Source organism: Patella vulgata, chromosome 7 (genome assembly GCF_932274485.2).
Source record: "Patella vulgata chromosome 7, xgPatVulg1.2, whole genome shotgun sequence".
In the NCBI taxonomy this organism is placed as follows: domain Eukaryota; kingdom Metazoa; phylum Mollusca; class Gastropoda; family Patellidae; genus Patella; species Patella vulgata.
The window spans coordinates 43,060,570-43,081,875 of record NC_065885.2 but is presented as its reverse complement, the minus strand read 5'-3'; the positions used below and the strand labels follow the sequence as shown (position 1 = coordinate 43,081,875).

The following is a 21,306-nucleotide window of genomic DNA, read 5'->3' as shown; positions in this document are numbered from 1 at the left end:
AACACAGAGATCATTGCTACGATAGATGCGTTTTGAAGCTTTCAAGAAAGGGAAGTGAAAACACGAGTTATACTTCTATATAACTAATTGAAGTGACGAGTGCCAACAGATTCACGAGCGAATTTCTGCTCACTAATAATTACTTCGAAGAACAAAAGTTGTTATATATGAGACCATTGGAGGATATCTGACAATTCAAACAAATAATTGACTGTCACCAGATAAGAGAAAAATAGAAAACGTCCGTGCATTACCATGTTTTTATTAAGTATAGAATGAATAAATACAAGGGAATGAACGGGCGGTTTCTATTTTTCTTGTATGCCCTTATCTAGTGACATTCAATTACTTTTTTGAATTATCAAATATCCTCTTATTAGTGAGCAGAAATTCGCCCATGTATCTGATATCACTCGTCACTTCAGTCAGTTACATGTATATAGAAGGATAACTCGTGTTTTCCTTTTGCGTTCGTCACTTCCCTTTCTTGAGAGATTCACAACACATATATCGTAGCAAAGATCTCTGTGTTAAAATTATATATGAGACGTGTTTAACCAGTTTTATCACATATGTGATGATGACTGACACCAATATTGTCCTTTAACATAGACGTGAGACGTCTAGTCTAGAACGTAGACCTTTCCCAGTTAACATTGATGGTTAGATTTACGTAAAGTTTACGTCATTATGGTTAGATTTTGGTTAGCGTCCAATAATGGTAAAATTCTTTGGTTAAATTTACGTTACTTTTACGTCATAATGGTTATGGTTACTTTTACGTCAGAAAATGACGTAAATGTAACGTAAACTTTATGACGGATTACTAACCAATTTTTTTCCCTTTGAATACTTCTTGATTAAATAACATTACAAGTGTGTGCACATTCTAACAATTGATATATAGTCGGAATTCAGACATAATAATTATATATGTATTATTGGTTATAATTCTAACGTTAATCTAACGTAAATTTTACATCAGGTTTCTAACCGTTAGTTTATGGTTAGTTTTCTGACGTAAATCTAACGTTAGATTTACGTCAGAAAACTAACGTTAGATTTACGTCAGAAATCTAACGTTAGTTTTCTGACGTAAATCTAACGTTAGTTTTCTAACGTTATAATAATGTTAGTTTTCTAACGTTAATGTAATGTTAGTTTTATGTCATAATTTTAACCGTTAATTTAGGGTTAGTTTTCTAACGTAAATCTAATGTTAATTTTATAACATAAATCTAACTTTAGTTTTCTAACATAAATCTAACGTTAGTTTTCTAACAAAAACCTGATATTAGTTGTAAAACGTAAAACAAATGTCAGTTTAATGTCATGATACTAACAATTAAGGGCCTGACAAGACAGCTGTCTAGTCATTAAAATGGGACAAAAATGGGTAAGTTTTTTCCCCTTGTCAGTGATGCAGGACGGAGAGCCTGACAAGGACAGCTGTCTAGTTGTTCAGATGGGATAAAAAAAACCGAGGTCCCGTGTACACATTGGCATGCATGTAAAAGATCCCTTGACAGTTGGAATTCGATATAAGAGAAGGCCGTAGTGCCACTGTCGGGGCAAAATTTCCCTCATAACACACTGTATGGTGTATGGCCATCTTCATTAGCCCAGTTCGGAGCAGAACAGTTGGACGTTAAACCCCATTTCATTTCATTACATTTTGTATCCATTTCTAAGTGCCCAAGAATAGAGATCTAGCTCCTTTAATAGTTGCGAACTTTGGTGACACACAAAGAGAAAACGAATGAATGAATGATCTACTCTCATTTCAAATTCCAAATGTCAAGGGTTCTTTTACGTGCACACCCACGTGATGGACTAGACACTGTTTTTTTTTAGGTCCTCTGTCCTACACCACTACTAACAAAGGGAACTTTCTCGACCAACATGGGGATCACGTTGGCTAAGTGAGTAAGACGCTGACTCGCTAGCCTGGAGGTCGGGTGTTCGATCCCTGCATTGGCTGAGAAAGTTCATCCAGATTTTCCTGCGTGTTTTCCCCTTGTCAGTGATACAGGACGGAGGGCCTGACAAGAACAGCTGTCTAGTCAGGGATGAAAAACTGAGGTCACGTGTACACACAGGAGTGCACATGAAAGATCCCTTGGTAGTTGGAACTTGATATAAGAGTAGGCCATAGCGCCGCTGCCTGGGCAAAATTTCCTTCATAGCATACTGTATGGCGTATGCTCTTCTTCATTAGCTCAGTTTAGGAGCAGAACAGTAGGACGTTAAACCCGATTTCATTTCATTTTTCTCGACCAACACGGAAATTGAACCCCTCATTTGCTAGCCAGTGTGTTACTAATTACTAGAGAGATAGAGAGAAATGGGGTTTAACGTCTACTCGACACAAACTAGGACATTTCGGGACTAACATATAGTTTAATTTTTATTTACATAATTCGCTTGCGCGTAGGGGTCTTTAGCAGTGGGAGAAAACCGGAGGTTGGACAGGCGACCCTACTCCTTGTCACGTACAACCGGGGATTCGAAACCACGACAGTCAACTCAATGATAGACTTTATGATACAGCGCCCGCACGCTAACCATTCAGCCATCCAACCCCCCCTCCCCCCGTTACTTATTACTAAGTTTGTGAAATGTAGGTTTTTCCTCATGTAGGTTTGTCCTGATGAAATCGGTTTATTGTCCTACTGTTCTGCTCCGACTGGGCTAATGAAGACAGGTACATACCATACAATGTGCTATGAGGGAAATTTTGCCCCAGCAGCGGCACTATGGCCTACTTATATCGAATCCAACTGCCAAGGGATCTTTTCGTGCAAGCCAATGTATACATGGTACCTCGGTTTTTTGTCCCATCTGAGTGACTAGACTACTGTCCTTGTTCCTGCACCTCTGGCCATAGTGCCGCTATCCGTGCAAAGTTTCCGTCATAGTACACTGTATATAGTGTATGCCTGTCTTCATTAGCTCACTCAGAGCAAAACAGTAGGATGTTTAATCTCATTTAATTTTATTTAATTTTCCTTCTTTTCTGCACCAATGGGACTATAAAAGATAGGCTGGCAAGCGGACGAGTGCACCCGTTGACTTTTGAGCATCATTTACTTGAAAACTTTGAGAGAACCCTCAACGAAACGTCGCTTTAATTAAAATAGTAATTGTGTTTTTTGTTGTATCATCGAGTCAAGTGAACGTTAAACCCCATTTCTCTCTCTCTCAATTTTGATACCCAAAAATTTGACAAAACAAATAATGATTGATTGTCGGAAACTGTTTCATAAAGCAGAGTTGTTCTCTACTAAAAGGTTATCACTGTCCAAATGTTCGGAGTAGTCCACACCTAGGCTGACTATGCATGAAGTGTTTTTATAATTAAATTTATTAAATATAGTACCTTGCACCAGTAAATATAAAATTAATGATCCTTTCACCAGTAAATATAAAATTCATAGGCCGACAATGCTTTAAGTGTTTTTATAATTAAAGTTATTAAATGTAGTACCTTGCACCAGTAAATATAAACTTAATGATCCTTGGACCAGTAAATATAATATTCATGATCATTATTTATATAAGGCCTTCATCAACCTTGCACCAGCAAATATAAAATTAATGATCCTTGCACCAGTAAATATAAAATTCATGATCATTATTTATATAAGGCCTTCATGTATGTTTGTACAAGTGTACATTCTTGGAATTGTATTACCATTAACAATATGGAGATCAATTATAATAACCTTTGGCCTTGTTCATGAATCCTTAAATTTTTGAAAATTTAGTTCTTAATATGAAACTATCTAAATAAAATATTGCTTAAATCAATGTGGGTTGTTAATGTCATTCAAAATGGCGGCTGTCTACATATACAATATATAAAATAGGTCATGAGTCGATTGTTGCCGTTTTTTTATTTCGAATTTAAAAGTTCAACACTTAATTATATAAGTTGTAAAACCATATAAAAATAAAGGTTGGACCAAGACTAGTTCCATTTTTTTAAGTTATGAATCTGAAAAATAGATAATAATGACCCAGTCAATTAACATAGAGATCTACTCTAGCTATATGAGTCCATATATTTATCGTCTCTCGATAAAAGACCTATCTCTGAAAATTAAAATTCCCCGATTTGATTATTCTTTTAATATAACGTAATTATGTAACCTCATATAAAATATGGTAGAGCGTATACAAACAAATTATATGAATAGATCTATTATCAGAAATATTACAGGCCTTTCAAACGAACAGCCGCCATTTTTAGACCTACATAGATGTACAAATACATTTTTATCCTCTCGGTCAAGGTCACGATCTGTTCACGGTTGATGATTGTGTTTAAATCGGTTTATATCATATTATTTCTATTCACATTACAATATTTTTTTATAGGTTACGGTTATTATTGTTATTTATCTAAATTGCTTCAATTATTTATTAAATATTTTTTGTTTGTTCGTTTGACCGGAACGTACGGAATTCTGGGATTTAAAATGGCGGCATAGGTTATTATTTTTCCCAAAGAAGAAATGATGCCGTGATTTAAAGTTAAATAAAGCTATTCCACACATACACACACGGTTTTGGATTCAGCAAAGTAAAGTTGAAGGTAAGTGCACTTTTTATGCGAACTTCCGTTGACAGTATACCGATAGATCTAATGTTGATAAAAAAAATAATCTGGCCGTGGAAAAAGTTTGCACGCAACTTTGTATATCAGACAGTATTTGTTTTTAACACTATGCAGTTACATTGTCCGTAAACCATACTATTCATAAACAAAATCAACATTGCTTTAAGTTATCGAAAGTAATACTGGTTCCAAAATTGTTTTTAAAAAATCTGGATCCAAAAATTATCAAACACATAACGAATTTATTAATGATGTAGACTGTTAAAATTCAGGCTGTGCTAATTACAATATAAGTACATGTAGTATTTTCTAAACATTTTTATGGGTGTTTCAGATTGGGTTTTTTTGTTGTTATTGTACTGATATTTTTGCAAATTTAATTATGCATAATGCAAGAGCTAAATCTATATATTGTACGTAGGTTAATTAGGTATTTCTTGAGACTGTAAATGTAAAAAAATTTTATAAGACATTTTAATGTATTAACTTGCTAAGGGTTAATTAGGTATTTCTTGAGACTGTAAATGTAAAAAAATTTTATAAGACATTTTAATGTATTAACTTGCTAAGTCTATAATCAAGTCTCAATGCCATCGGGTACTCGAGATGTTCACAGATTCAAACACTGGCGGTTAATGTTAATGATTTAATTTAATTGAAAAATGGATAATTAAGACTCTAATTATATACATACATAGGCCTATAACATTAAATAACAAGTTTGCCCGTACATACTTGTACATAAAGGTTTCAGTCCTACTCCCCTGCTTATTTTTTCTTGTGGTGGCCAAGAAAGTTCATCAGGATTTTCTGGCATGGTTCCTCTTTTAACTGGTGCAAGACAGAGGGGCTGGTAAGGGCTAATGTACAGTTGTTCGGATAGGACAAAAAACCAAGCTCTTTTGTACACACACGGTCCAGTCAAAATTTCCATCACAGCACACTTTCAAGCATTTGTCTAACTTCTTTAGCCCAGTTTGAGCAGAACAGTATGATGTTGAACCCCATTTCATTACAGATCCACAGTAGGTTGGCTGTCAGCCCAGTTGGAGCTGAACAGTAGGCCGTTTAACCCAATTACGTTTTTTTTGGGGAGTATAAAGTTGCTTTTTATTTATTTTGGGTTTTTTTACAGATCCTACATGTATATTTGAGCACCCTTGGTGGCAGTAATGACAAAGAAGTTCTAAAAAGATTTATATGGGCTTTATAATGATAGTTAGACAACACTACTACTTGCCAAACACTAATACTTGTCACATAATGTAATGATATAAATATATATGTATCTATGGTAGCACAAATATCATCAGAATGTAGGCCAAAGCTTTACAAGCATTGTAGGCCTAAAATACTTTCTGTCTGAACTTTTGACAGTCAATTCTTTGATGACTAGTTAGTTTAGAGCAGATATCCTGTCACAGTATTATATAACAGCTCTTTGGCTTAAAGTTTAAACTGAGTTGTATCAGTGAGTTGAAAATCATCTGTGTTCCTGTTATTGCTCCCTGCTGCAGCCAGTAAACAATAACCTTTTGCGTTCCTTACAAATCTTCCAATTTTTACTGATAGATCAACCATAGCAAAGATCTCTATTAAGATTATATTTGTAATGTGTGTAACAAATTCTATGACATAGGTATAATATTGGTGTAGTTAAGTATATACCATATTTATGCACACATTTCAATGTTGGCATATTATTAGTCTCTATCATCTAGAAAACAAATATTCTACATTCTACGAATATTAGTGTGGTTGCGTTGTCAACATTTGAGAATAATCGGTCATAGGCTAGATTATCCGGTCTTTTACATTATCATAAACAAAGTCTAAGGGAGGTAACTAGTCCTAAAACAAGATGTTGACGCCCATGAAATTTATATAAGAATGCCATTTCCGAAAGTCCATTTGATTGCATTGTCAGTTCAATATCCAACACTCTTAATTTTTTTTATTGTAAAATTTCTCTCTTCATGGGCCATATCTATGTTGGTTTTTTTGTATTGAATCCTAATTCGTCATCACGATTCATGTTTGTTTATAAATGCAAGTGTTATTGACAACTGTCCCAGACCCTCATTATTTATATGGCCCAACTTTTCTTCGGCGTACACCGGCACGGTATTAGACTAGGATAACAGTCCCGAAACTCGTGGAGTTGAAAAACATTAGTCTTATATACCGCCTCTACTTAATTATGGATGTAGGTCGGAAAAATGTAAAATTTGGCAATTTGACTTATACTCAACATCGACTTATACCCTGTATGGTAATGTGATGATGCCCCCTCTTCCAGACAAGACATAGGCTATAACTGTTTCAAATGACAAGTGCTAAATGAAGTATTTATGTGGTCTTTGGTGAAAGAAATGAAATGAAATGAAATGGGGTTTAACGTCCTACTGTTCTGCTCCTAACCTGGGCTAATGAAGACGAGCATATGCCATACAGCGTGCTATGAGGGAAATTTTGCCTGGGCAGCGGGGCTACGGCCTACTCTTATATCGAATTCCAACTGCCAAGGGATCTTTTACGTGCACGCCAATGTCTACACGGGACCTCAGTTTTTCGTCCCATAACGACTAGACAGCTGTCCTTGTCAGTCCCTCCGTCCTGCATCACTGACAAGGGAAACCACGCCGGAAAATCAGGATGAACTTACAGGGATCGAACACCAGATCTCCAGGCTAGCGAGCCAGCGTCTTACCCACTTGATCCCCCCTTTGGTGAAAGAGAGAGAGAGAGAAATGGGGTTTACCGTCCACTCGACACAAACTAGGTCATTTCGGGACTAACATATGGTTTAATTTTTTATTTACATAATTCGCTTGCGCGTAGGGGTCTTTAGGAGTGGGAGGAAACCGGAGGACCCGGAGAAAACCCATGAGGTTGGACAGGCGACCCTACTCCTTGCCACGTACAACCGGGGATTCGAAACCACGCCAGTCGACTCAATGACAGACTTTATGATACAGCGCGCGCACGCTAACCATTCAGCCATCCCACCCCCCCTTTGGTGAAAGAAAACAGAGCTGTGGCTAGTGAAATGAAAGTTTAACGTCCTACTGTTTTGCTCTGAACTGGGCTAATGAAGATGGGCATACGCCATACAGTGTGCTATGTGGGAAATTTTGCCCGGACAGTGGCACTACGGCCTTCTCTTATATCGAATTCTAACTTCAAGGGCTCTTGTACGTGCACGCCAATGTGTACATGTGACCTCATTTTTTTGTCCTATTTTAATGACTAGACAGCTGTCTTGTCTAGCCCTCTGTCCTGCATCACTGACAAGGGAGAACCATGCCGGAAAATCTGGAATAACTTTCTCGGCCAATGCAGGGATCGAACACCCGACCTCCAGACTAGATAGCCAGTGTCTTACCGACTTTACCAACGTGATCCCCGTTGTGGCTACAATTCCTGGATTTAAAGGTCAGGTATGATATGAAACGAATATTTTGAACCGGTTCACCAATGCAACCAATCCGTGACGGGTTAACTGATAGAGGGTTACATCCTTGATATAAATATACTTGTCGCGGGTTTTAAAAATAGAAATATATATATAAAGGTAGCTAAGTGGGTAAGACGCTGACTCACTAGCCTTGAGGTCGGGTGTTCGATCCCTGCATTGGCCGAGAAAGTTCATCCTGATTTTCCGGTGTGGTTTCCCATTGTCAGTAATGCAGGACGGAGGGCCTGACGAGGACAGCTGTCTAGTCGTTTGGATGGGACAAAAAAAACAAGGTCCAGTGTACACATTGGCATGCACATAAAAGATCCCCTGGCAGTTGGAATTCGATACAAGAGTAGGCCATAGCGTTGCTGCCCGGGCAAAATTTCCCTTATAGCACACTGTATGGCGTAACCTTTTGCGTCTCTTCAAAATATTTCAAATCTTTTGTCATGGATCAACCATTGCAAATATCCGTGTTACAATTATATTTGAAATGTGTTAAACCAATTCTGCAACACATGTAATATTGGTGTAGTATATACCTTTGTTTATACACCCACATATCAATTTTGGCCCTGTTTGTCCGTACACTGGGTGTGAAATGTGAATCATTCCGATTGTGAGAGGACAAGCATTATCAATATACAGCTTTTCAGGACTTTGCCTTCCTTGGTTAATTCTCCCTTTTTCAAATGCAATAGATGCTGTGTTTATTCTTAATTGATCTTTTTCAAATTTTTGTTACACACTGGAATCATGAGAGGACGAAACCTATCAATATTCAGCATTCCACAACATTCCATTCCAGTGTCGGCCGAGAAAGTTCTTCGTGATTTCCAGACTTGGTTTCCTCCCCTTGTCAGAGGTGCAGGACAGAGGGCCTGACAAGGAGGGACAGCTGTCTAGTCGTTTGGATGGTACGAATGACCGAGGTCCTGTGCACACATTGGTGTGTACGTGAAAGATCCCTTGGCAGTTTGGATTCGATATAAGAGTAGGCTTTAGCGCCGCTGTCTGGATAAAATTCCATAATAGGACACTGTATAGCATATTTCCATGTCATTAGCCCTGTCGGAATAGGACATTAAACCCCATTTCATTTCACTCATTCCAAAGTTAACTCCTATTCCATCAATACCTTGAGCAAATAAGATAGAGGCTATAGGTTTTGGCCCAATTTGGTCAATATCCCAGTTTTTTCTTTCTTATATGCATATCAACACTTTCATAGCGCTAATGTAGACCTTTTTCTTGAACATTTTCCCTTGTCAGTGATGCCGGACAGAGGACCTGACATGGATGGCTGACTAGTCATACGGAAGGGACAAAAAAACCAAGGTACAGTGTAAACTCAAGTGTGTGTGTGTGAAAGATCCCTTGGCAGTTGGAATTTTATATAAGAGTACGCCATAGCTCTGCACACTGTGTGGCATATGCCCGTCTTCATTTCTCAAACAGCTGTGGATAAAAACTGTTAATATTTAAATGTCTTTTAAATAAAGTATATGTATACATACTTGTAGTATATTTTGTCATATAATTCTGCTAGATTTTTAACTTTTCTGTGCAATACATTTAGAATTCTGACTGGTTATGGGTAGATAGAGAGCAATGGGGTAAAACATCCAATAGACATAAACTGTCCTTTGGGACTAAGTGATTCAATTCAAGTTGAATAATTCATCCGCACCAGGAATCTTTAGTAGTAGGAGGACCCAGAGAAAACCCATGTTCAAGTTGGGTGTGGAAACAAACCACTTGACTCAATGACAGACCTTATGATCTAAAGCGCACACGTTGGACCACTCAACTTTTAGCCTCACCCACGGGTCAGGAAAATTTGATTATTGATTGAATGTACTTCCCATTTACTGCCGCAAATAATGAATAATTTTGAAGGTTTTAATGGTTGGTTATATTTTCGTAACTTTGCTCATCAAAATTTGACATTAGAATTGCATCCGTAAATGATGTTAATTTAATGTTAGATTTACGTTATAATGGTCGGTTAGATATCCATCATTTTGCTCATCCTTTTAACGACAATTTAACGTCAGGAAATGACGTTAATCTAGCGTAAAGTTTACGTCATTTTTACCTTATATTTACATCATTTTCTGACGTAAATCTAACGTAAAGTTTACGTCATTTTCTGACGTAAATCTAACGAAAATGACGTAAACTTTACGCAAATTTTACGTTAGATTTACGTCAGAAAATGACGTAAAGTTTACGTTAGATTTACGTCAGAAAATGACGTAAATATAACGTAAAAATGACGTAAAGTTTACGTTAGATTAACGTCATTTCCTGACGTAAAATTATTGTTAAAAAGATGAGCAAAATGATGGTAAACTGACTGACCATTTTTACGTAAATGTAACGTAAAATTAACATCATATTGTTATGTGGGTTAGAAGAAGAAAACCCTGCTATAGGCCGTGGTGTGAAATTTCTAGCTAGCTTGCTTCTGTTTCTCCGTCCCGACCATTTTCGGGTGAAAAAAAACTACATCATCTAGTTCATCTAGTATTATTTTGTATTGTCACACAACTTTTCTTTTATCAATTCTTTGACGTTTGATAGAAAACGTAAATTAAATATGGGATTTCGCGGTAACTCAGTTTAAACAGATCACGTGACATAATTGGCCAATCAAACATACACGACGAAAAGTTCAACAGGTCGTGTGGTGAAAGGTCACCTGCCGATTTGCTGGGGTATGGTAGAGGCTAGGCCTACTACTTCTCACATTCTTCGTTACCAACGTTAACAAAACTGTGTATGAAACATTTATCACGATTCCAAAATTGTTGAAGAAAGTGATGTTTAGAAAAAACAGCAAAAAAAAAAAAAAAAAGAGAAAGAGAATAAAATAATAGGTCTGGTTAATTTGTTAAGGGGATCGGATCATATCTTAACATTTTCCCCATTTTCTTGCAAATGCATGCTGATGAAGATATTCTCCTAAATGCATGACAACCCAGACCAAGGACTACTCGGCCCAAGACCACTAAGATAAATAGAGAAGTCCACTCAGTCAAAGACAGAAGACCACTATGGTAAAGACTGTGTCACCATTATTGAGGTGAAATACAATGTGCAGTACTCATACCCAAGTTGTTATGGAGAGAGAGAAATGGGGTTTAACGTCCATTCGACACAAACTATGTCATTTCGGGACTAATATATGGTTTATTTTTTTTATTTCAATAATTCGCTTGCGCGTAGGGGTCTTTAGCAGTGGGAGGAAACGGGAGGACCCAGAGAAAACCCACGAGGTTGGACAGGCGACCCTACTCCTTATCACGTAAAACCGGGGATTCGAAACCACGCCTGTTGACTCAATGACAGGCTTTATGATACAGTGCGCACATGCTAACAATTCGGTCACCCAACTCCCATGTTATGGAGAAAATTAGAACCGAAATAGACGAGTTGGTACAAGTGCACTTACTTTTTTTGAAAACCAGCGGCTGCCAGGCAGGATACGCCCACATTTTCGAGAGATGGATAGAGAACAAGCTAAAAAGAAAGTGATTTTTCGTACAATCAGGGGCCATAATTCAGGAAGTTACGGTCCGAATATCGAAAGGAACCGAGATCTTTGGGTTATAAACTTACATTTCAAGTTTCAACAAAATCGGATAAAAATTGTGACCTCTATAGGGTCCACAACCTTGATATACCATATTTGTACGCTATCTGAGAACGAAGGGCGGCCATTTTGTTTGTCAGTTTTGGGCCGATTTTCACGAAATCCGAAGCTCAGTCGGCCTTAGCGTCTAACGGTGATACAATAATACGATTTTTTAAATCGGATAAAAATTATGACCTCTATAGGGTCCACAAGCTAAAAACGCAATTTTTCGTACAATCAGGGGCCATAATTCAGGAAGTTACGTTCCGATATGCGCGAATATCGAAAGTTACCGAGATCTTTGGGTTATAAACTTAAATTTCAAGTATCATCAAAATCGGATAAAAATTGTGACCTCTATAGGGTCCACAACCTTGATATACCATATTTTTACGCTATTTGAGAACGAAGGGCGGCCATTTTGTCTGTCAGTTTTGGGCCGATTCTCACGAAATTTGAACTCAACCGTCCTTAGGGTGTAACGGTGTTATAATAATACGGTTTTTTTTAAATCGGATAAAAATTATGACCTCTATAGGATCCACAAGCTAAAAACGCGATTTTTCGTACAATCAGGGGACATAATTCAGGAAGTTACGTTCCGATGTGCGCGAATATCGAAAGTAACCGAGATCTTTGGGTTATAAATTTACATTTCAAGTTTCATCAAAATAGGATTATAATTGTGACCTCTATAGGGTCCACAACCTTGATATACCATATTTTTACGCTATTTGGGAACGAGGGGCGGCCATTTTGTCTGTCAGTTTTGGGCCGATTTTCACGAAATTCGAACTCAGTCGCCCTTAGGGTGTAACGGTGATATAATAATACGGTTTTTTTATATCGGATAAAAATTATGACCTCTATAGGGTCCACAAGCTAAAAACGCAATTTTTCGTACAATCAGGGGCCATAATTCACGAAGTTACTTTCCGATATGCGCGAATATCGAAAGGAACCGAGATCTTTGGGATATAAACTTACATTTCAAGTTTCAACAAAATCGGATAAAAATTGTGACCTCTATAGGGCATACAACCTTGATATACCATATTTTTACGCTATTTGAGAACGAACGACGGCCATTTTGTCTCTCAGTTTTGGGCCGATTTTCACGAAATTCGAACTCAGCCGTCCTTAGGGTTTAACGGTGATATAATAATACGGTTTTTTAAATCGGATAAAAATTATGACCTCTATAGGGTCCACAAGCTAAAGACGCGATTTTTCGTACAATCAGGGGCCATAATTCAGGAAGTTACCTTCAGATATGCGCGAATATCGAAAAGAACCGAGATCTTTGGGTTATAATCATACATTTCAAGTTTAAAATAAATCGGATAAAAATTGTGACCTCTACAGTGTTCACAAGCTAAAAACGTGATTTTTCGTACAATCAGGGGCCATAATCCATGAAGTTACAGCCCGATACATGCCAATATCGACAGGAACCGAGATCTTAGGGTGATAAACCTATATTTCAAATTTCATTGAAATCGGATCTGTAGACTGTTCACAAACAATTGTGGACGGACGTCCGGACGGACGGACGGACAGGGGGCGACGACAATATACGTCCACATGAAAAGATATGTATGAAGAATTATTTCTGCCCTTGCATCACCAGTCAAAAAGGGGGCATATTCTGGCGCATTCCTCCCTGGTTGCCTGACTGCAATGTAGCCGTGGAAATTTAAACCCCTCTTGTTAAACTCTATTGAACAAATGACAGGGTTAGGGTGACTAGAGATCAATCACCAAACACAATTTTCAATGTGAATGTAAATCAAGCTGCATTACACTTTTACAGAGAGATCAGTAATAGATGTACTTGTTACAAGTGAAAACTTTCTTGTATGGATTTGTGTATATTTTTCGAATATAAAAGTGACAGCCAAACATATGCCGACAGTGACTTTGATTTTAATAGTGATGATGATATTGATGAAATTATGTGAGTACTTAAATGTATTGTACATGTCAATAAATTTTCATATTATATTTTGTCACTTTATGCTTACTATATGTTTTTATTTTACTTTTTTATTTTAAATTATTTCCGACGGTTTCCCCTTGTCAGTGGTGCAGGCGGAGGGGGCTGACAAGGCATAAGGCACAAGGACAGCAGTCTAGTCGAGGTCCCGTGTATACATTGGTGTGCACGTAAAAAGAACCCTTGGCAGTTGTAATTCGATATAAACGTAGGCCATAGTCTGTGCCCAGGCAAAATTTGCCTTTCAATTTTGTACAGTGTATATGGCACAAGACCTGATCTCTGTGTAAATACATGTATTCTGTGAATATAAGAACCTGGACAGCACATTAGAAACCGTTCTCCAGTATTAATACACTTTATAAATGATGATGTTATTATTATTATTATATAATTTTTTCATTAATACTAGTGGTGTATGGTATTGTTGTGTACGAGGAAATTTATATAATTGCATTTGTTTATTTTTTTTAAATTTCTTTCTTTAAATAAATGTAATCTTATACTCTCTTATAGGGGGTTGGGTAGCCGAATGGGTAGCATATGCGCGCTGTATCATAAGGTCTGTCATTGAGTCCACTGGCGTGGTTTAGATTCCACGGTTGTACTTGACAAGGAGAAGGGTCGCCTGTCCAACCTCATGGGTTTTCTCTGGGTCCTCCGGTTTCCTCCCACTGCTAAAGACCAATACACGCAAGCGAATTATTGGAATAAAATTGAACCAAAATTACCTAGTTTGTGTCGAGTGGAAGTTAAACCCCATTTCTCTCTATATATACTCTTATAATAAGGCTATTGTTTTCTTTTTTTAAAAAAATAGTAAAATTGATGAAGGTGAATTATTATTAATTGTATCGATCAGATCACATGGTATTATTATTTTTGTTTTTTCTTAACATTATATATAATTATAAGACCGAACCAGTATTTCAAGCATGCCAAAATCGTTTTCATCTGTATTAAGTATACATTTCTCTTGGATATTGATTGTTTCACTGAAATAGTTTTGAAGAAATACTTGTTTCCAGAAAATAAAAGATTCATTCAATCATTGGTGCTATTTCCCAATTAATTTATGCTACAGATCAGGGGTAAGTCGTCTTTACCGTGTCAATGCAACATTTAACAGGTGGTATTATCCAGTAATCCCGGAATATTTGGAGAGAAATTCTCTCTGACAAATGTAAACAGTCCAACGTGTTCCGTCTCATAAAAGGAATTCCCTGGTCTATTTATGGCTATTGACCCTTGACCTATGACGATCTTTGCTTTTATGGTTTCTGATTGGCTTAGAATTTGATTTTTTTTTCACCCGATTATGGCTACACTTGACAAATATAGTTCGAGACGTAATTCGAGTGCAAGACGTATTGTGCAATGCATCGGAACAGAAATGTATGCGACGGCCTACTGGTTAAATTATGTAACAAAGCGTCAGATTTTCACCCGGAATCTGCTGGGACGAGATGAAACGATTTTCGGAGCTAAATCACAGCTTAATACTGATCCCTGGGTTAAGAGACTGACGGTTGCGAGGATCGCGATTAGATAACTGAACAGTCTATTTTTCTTTCAAGTCCACCTCACGTCCGTTGTATCTATGACATGTTAGGTAATTAGAAAAAATAGTTTTCTTATACTCTTTCCTTGTCCCTTATCCATCAAATAATTCACTGCTATCACTTATGACCAGTTCAAAGAAGCGGTTGCCATGCAAGATGCGCCCACATTTTGATCCTTAATATATTGACAAGTTTCATCAGAATGGGACAATAATGGTAGCCCCTCTGGAGGGCCTATAAAATCCATACATATTTCAAATTTTGCGTGAAAAGCAGGGGCCATAGCTCTAGAATGTAAGGTCTGATGCGTACCAAAGTCGAACTCGTCCAAGAACTAAACACATAGTTTAAGTTTCACCGAGAAAGGTCATATTTCACATGTTGTGTAAAAGGCAAGGAGGGGCAGATGCACACGAAAATTGAACTCACCAAAGAACTAGTGATACTCGTTTTAAAGTAGCCAAGTCTCTAACTCAGTATCACCCAAAGTCTTTGACATTGAAAACGCGAATTATTTGTCCATTTAAATCAACATTGATGTTGTGATTTTAACGGGAAAAGTGGGTTTCTGATATAGGCCAGTAGCTGACATCGAATATCTTGTCACCTTTGCTCCATCAAAAAGCAATTTATTATTTTAGTGAAAGAATGTGTTAATTATAATTAGAGAAATAACCCACAGTTTTGATAAACTCTGCTTTTAAATTTCGCGCTCCATATCTCGGCCCAATCAAACAAAATGGAGTGTTTTGAGAAGTTCCTTGGTGACGTGATTGACCAATCGGGCGCTTCTGGATAATATGTTAGCCTCCAATACTACAACAAAACTAACGAAGAAATGTATTATTCACATGTTATCAATTAAGTTAAAGGTTCACAAGCCTTGAATACATTCAGTTAGGACCATTGCTGCAGAGAGTGGTTTAAAAAAGATGGAAATGAAAAGGTTATGGCTATGATTCCAGATGATGGCGAATCTACGACCATTATAAAGCCCAGACTCCACCAGTCCCATGTACCAGTACGACGAATTTGAAAATAATATCACGGATAAAGTGTTTCGCCCAATTTGCTAACTGAGGCGATACAAACATAGGCTCTGATTAGTAGGATCAGTATTTCATGAAATGGTTACAGTTGGAAGACCAGAAGCGATTTGCCAAGGTAAGCAGTTAGTTGAAAAATAATGTTTAGAAAGTTTGTTAATAACTAAATCTACATTTGTTCATTATTATTGTATTTTGATAAATCAGTTCCTGTGTGCAAACTCACGGAGCAAATTTGATATTTCAAGGGAGTTAGATATCTATAACAGCTTGACAGGCAAAGTGCTCACATTGCACAGCTAACGGCAGAATGTAAATAAATTTGTGTTTTTCCTGCTATAACCCACCTAGGCCTTGATTATGGACAATAAATTCCATTTTTTTATTCATTAATGCATCCACCTTCATTAAGTTCATTTATTTCAGAACTGACAGTTACAGATCATCCAGTTATTTCATTCACACATAATTTAAAAGCGAATGGTTATATATATATTACCAGCAGAAAATATGATAGATAATTTACCAACCTCATCTACTGATAAAAACAATACTGACACATCACCTATTTTTTGAGGAACTGGATCCAACAAGAATTAATGCCAATTCGTTATGGAGGGGGAATAAATTCTACTTTAGACTGTGATATTACAGTCACCCACAGTGATGATATTTTGTTATAAACATTCCTAATTTTTGCATTATATGGTTTTAATTTGTGTTTTTATGTTCACATTTTTGTGTACACTAAATGTCTGTACAAATACTGTCATTTTTTAAAAAAACTTTTATGTTGTTAATAACTGCTCTCTCTTCAGCAATGTGTAAAAAATAGATTGAACTATTGAAGAGAAATGAACAGAGCTTAACACTCTAGTCCATAGACCTTTGTGAGTTAGTCCCCCAACTGCCAAATAAGCAGTCCCCCGACCTGTGCCCCTGACTAAATATGGTGTACATTTAGACCTTTTCTTTCTTGGAACCGAGGGGGTTGGTGGCTGGATGGGTTAACGTGTGCGCGTTGGATTGAGTCAAGTAGCGTGGTTTTGATTCCAAGCATGTACGTGACAAGGAGTCCAACCTCATGTATTTTACTCCGGGTCCTCAGGTTTCCTCCCACTGCTATATGTTGTCCATTGCTAGGCCCTCTGTCCTACACCACTGACAAGGGAGAGGGAACATACAGATCAACGTTCTCGACCAACACCGGTACCTCAAGGTTTGTGAGACACCGTGGCCCCCAGTTTTGAAATGGGCTTTAACATCCTACGTTGAGGTAATGAAGACAGGTATACGCAAGATTGTAGTATGCTATGAGGTACTTCTGTTGAACAGCAGCACTATGGCCTAATCTTATTTCAAATTCTACCAAAGGGCTCTTTTACGCGAAAGACAACGTGTACACAAGTTTGCAAGCCTGTCCGAATATAAGACGGTTCCTTGCCAGGGCCTCCATCTTGTTCCAGTGAAAACAGGAACCAACACTGGGTAGAATCGAACCCAGCACACCCTGCTTTCTGTACCAACGAGGCTGATGAAGAGAGGCATACACATGGAAGTCGATGGGTACTCCTTAGCTCCTTTGAATGGCCGAAGGTCTGTCATTGAGTAAACTGGCATGGTTTCGATCCCCAGTTGTATGTGACAAGGAGTGTTGGCTGCGAGATTAGGACCATTTGTCACGGCTTCCTGGCTTTACACTTAGTCACCTGGAAGGCAAGAAGGGATACTTATCCATACATATGCTGTGTAATGTGCTATGAGGAAATTTTGCCTGTACAGCGGTACTATGACCTACTTTTATTATTTTGAATATCAACTGTTTATGGTTCTTTTATGCGCCACACTAACGGATCTCCTGCTTGAGTGGCGGGATGCAGAATATTTTGTTGGGGGTGAGGTGGGGGATCCCAACGTCACCCCAATCAAGACAAAATTTAAATTTACATGTTTTGCAGAAACACAATAATTAGTGAATTTCATACGGTTTTTGGAGTAGGGGGTGGGGCTGGGATCATAGGCTACTGCCTGAATGGCGGGGCATCTCACTTCACCTCAAGCAACAAAAATTTATAAATTAAAATTTACATGTTTCGTTGAAACACAATAATTTGTGAATTTTATACTGTTATTGGTGAGGGGATGGGGCTAGGGTCTCCACATATGGATCTGCCACTGGTCACAAGTAGAACAAGTAGAAATAACATGTAGGCAGGCCTACGACAGATCTCACGAGTTTACAAATTTGGGTCACATTTTTAATCAGACAAACCACCAGCACACATATTCTATCATAGTTCTATTAGTAAGTGCAGGGGTACCGCACTACACGCAAAACAACCAGCGGCTGCCAGGCAGGATACGCCCACATTTTGCAAGAGATGGATAGAGAACAAGCTAAAAACAAACGCGATTTTTTGTACAATCAGGGGCAATAATCCAGAAAGTTATGGCCTGAAATGTACAAATATCAAAAGGGACAGAGATCTTTGGGATATAAAGATATGTTTTAAGTTTCATCAAAATCGGATAACGAGAGCATTGCTAACGTTGCAATATACGTCCACATTCCAGCTTTGATTGATATGGTACTTTTTAAAATGAAGAGAATGAAATATGAAATGGCTGTAATATGATCAGAGGCAAATAAGGCTAGGCGTTGGGTTTGTTTTTCCAAATTTACAGACAAAATACTAACAAAAAAGTGGGTGTGACACTGCCCCAGGGGGTCGGGGCAAGCATCAAAATAAATAGTTGCTGTCTTTACGGTATAAGGAATAAATATGCAAAGTTCAAAGATGATCCATTCAGAATTGCAGCCTGTAGACGATAAATACAAAAAATGGGTATGGCTCTGCCAGTAGGGGTTGGATATGGAACAATGTAAATAGGTACCACCCTGTTTATTGAAATGACAACATCAATAGTTGCTGTCCTTAAGGAATAAGTATACCAAGTTCCAAGATAATCCATTCAGAATTATGGCCCTCAGGCGCTAAAGGCAACCATTAGGGCGGGGCTCTGCCCCTGGGGGTCGGGGCATTTTTTTTCTAACGATATTTATTCACAGAAACTGGATTGGAGAACAGGCAGAGGCCTATAGACCCCCTCTCATAAAAGTATAAACATAAATATATAATGAAAAGTAAAGCAGAAGAACGATTAAATTATAAGATGGCTATATACAATGTATACACGATATGTACAAACCACAATCAGAATGTTTATATTTTAAAATTTACATACGGAATTTTCAAAATCTTTGAGAGATGTCGAGGAAGTTATGTACTGCCGAAAACATTTCTTCAGAATTGTTTCTGTCTTCAGTTCCGAATAATAAGTTTTGAAAATTTTGATAAAGTTTTGAACGTTTTGATATTGTCGCAAATTGTGCATCTGAACGTAAGGGACAAATTAAAAGAAAATGTTCAGAGTCTTCAAAGGCGTGACCACAATCGCATGTAGGGTTGTCAGAAATATGCCTGAGAAAACGATGTCCGTTTAAATCACTGCAAGCGAGTCGAAGGCGTGAATGGTGAATTTGATTTCTCCTGCTGCCAGTATGATGAAGGTAAAATTTGATCAAGGTAGCCGAGTTTAGATTTAAAAGAAGATAAAGTAGGTAAGTTTCTAGTAGAAAGATCGAATAGATTCCATTCTCGAATTGTAGATGGTATAAAAGAAGAAGAAAATAAAGAAGTTCTGCAGAAGTATGTTGGGATGTTACTTTGGTTTCGTAGGCGATATGAATTTATATTAGGTGGTATCAGTTGAAATAAGTATTCGGGAGTGATATGGTTTATGATTTTGTAGAATAAAATTAATTCATGTCGCCTTCTTCTCTCCTGCGGTGTAATAAATCCGGTTTCCTTATATAACACATGGTGACTTGTACCTTTCACAGAACTGCATATAGTCCTGAGTGCATCTAGTTGTAAGAGTTCTAGTTTATGTGTTAGTTCGGTGGTACTCCCATCCCAAATAACGTCACAGTAGTCGAAATGAGGAAGAATATATGATGTATACATGGTTTGAAGAGATCTACGACTTAACCTATATTTTAACGATGGAGACAATTTACAAGTTTACTTGTTTTGGCCAAAATCTTAGTTATATGAGTATCCCACTTACAGTTTGTTTGGAAAGTCAGCCAGAGGTTATTGTGCTCAGAAACTTCTTTAATTGCAACATTGTCTAGATTCAGTGTCGGAAGAAATAAATTCGTTTTATTTGCTAGTGCTAGGGTTTCAGTTTTCAGCGGGTTAAAAGATACAAGCCACGTCTTAGCCCAACGGCTTATTCTCTCTAGATCACCCTTTAAGACTTCCGCACATTCGGTTGGGTCAGTTATTTTTATATATAAACTAGTGTCATCAGCAAATAATTTAATATTTGATTTTATACTGTTTACTATATCGTTGATGTATATAATGAAAAGTAATGGACCGAGAACGGAGCCCTGTGGAACACCAGCAGGGACCGTTAATGGCTCAGAGGAGGTTCCGTTGACAATAACTTTCTGTTGTCTGTTAGACAAGTAGTCTCTGAACCATTCTAACAAGTCTCCTCTGACCCCAACGGCCCCAAGCTTATGGCAGAGTGCGGCATGCCAAACTCTGTCAAAAGCTTTACTGATGTCACAGAACACCGTTCTCGTATATTGGCCTTGGTCGATGGCTTGACAGAAGAAGTGCGTAAGATCTATTAGTTATATATATAGGTAGGACTAGAGTACTATTATCTTAGAACTATGTTCAAAATGTTATATTATTATAAGATCTACATCTAGGTAAGTATAAAGTATCGTTATTTTACAATTTTGTCCAAAACAATGTATATCATTATGCGATCTGTATATATGGAAATATAAAGTACCATTGCCTTACAATAATATTTAAACAGTATATTTATTATGACATCTGTATAGATGTTTTATCTTACAACTATGTTGAGATTTGTATCTAGGTAATGTAAAGTCCTG

General features: G+C 37.5%; 1 long non-coding RNA gene across 1 annotated transcript in view; it reads left to right on the top strand.

Annotated features, from left to right (window-relative positions):
- LOC126828448 (uncharacterized) overlaps positions 1-16,982 on the top strand; it is a 121,228-nt gene extending 104,246 nt beyond the window's left edge. The window contains exons 2-3 of the long non-coding RNA XR_007683077.1: positions 16,245-16,443; positions 16,752-16,982. This is a non-coding gene — a long non-coding RNA (uncharacterized LOC126828448). The remainder of the gene's footprint in view (positions 1-16,244; positions 16,444-16,751) is intronic.
- The last annotated feature ends 4,324 nt before the right edge of the window (positions 16,983-21,306 follow it).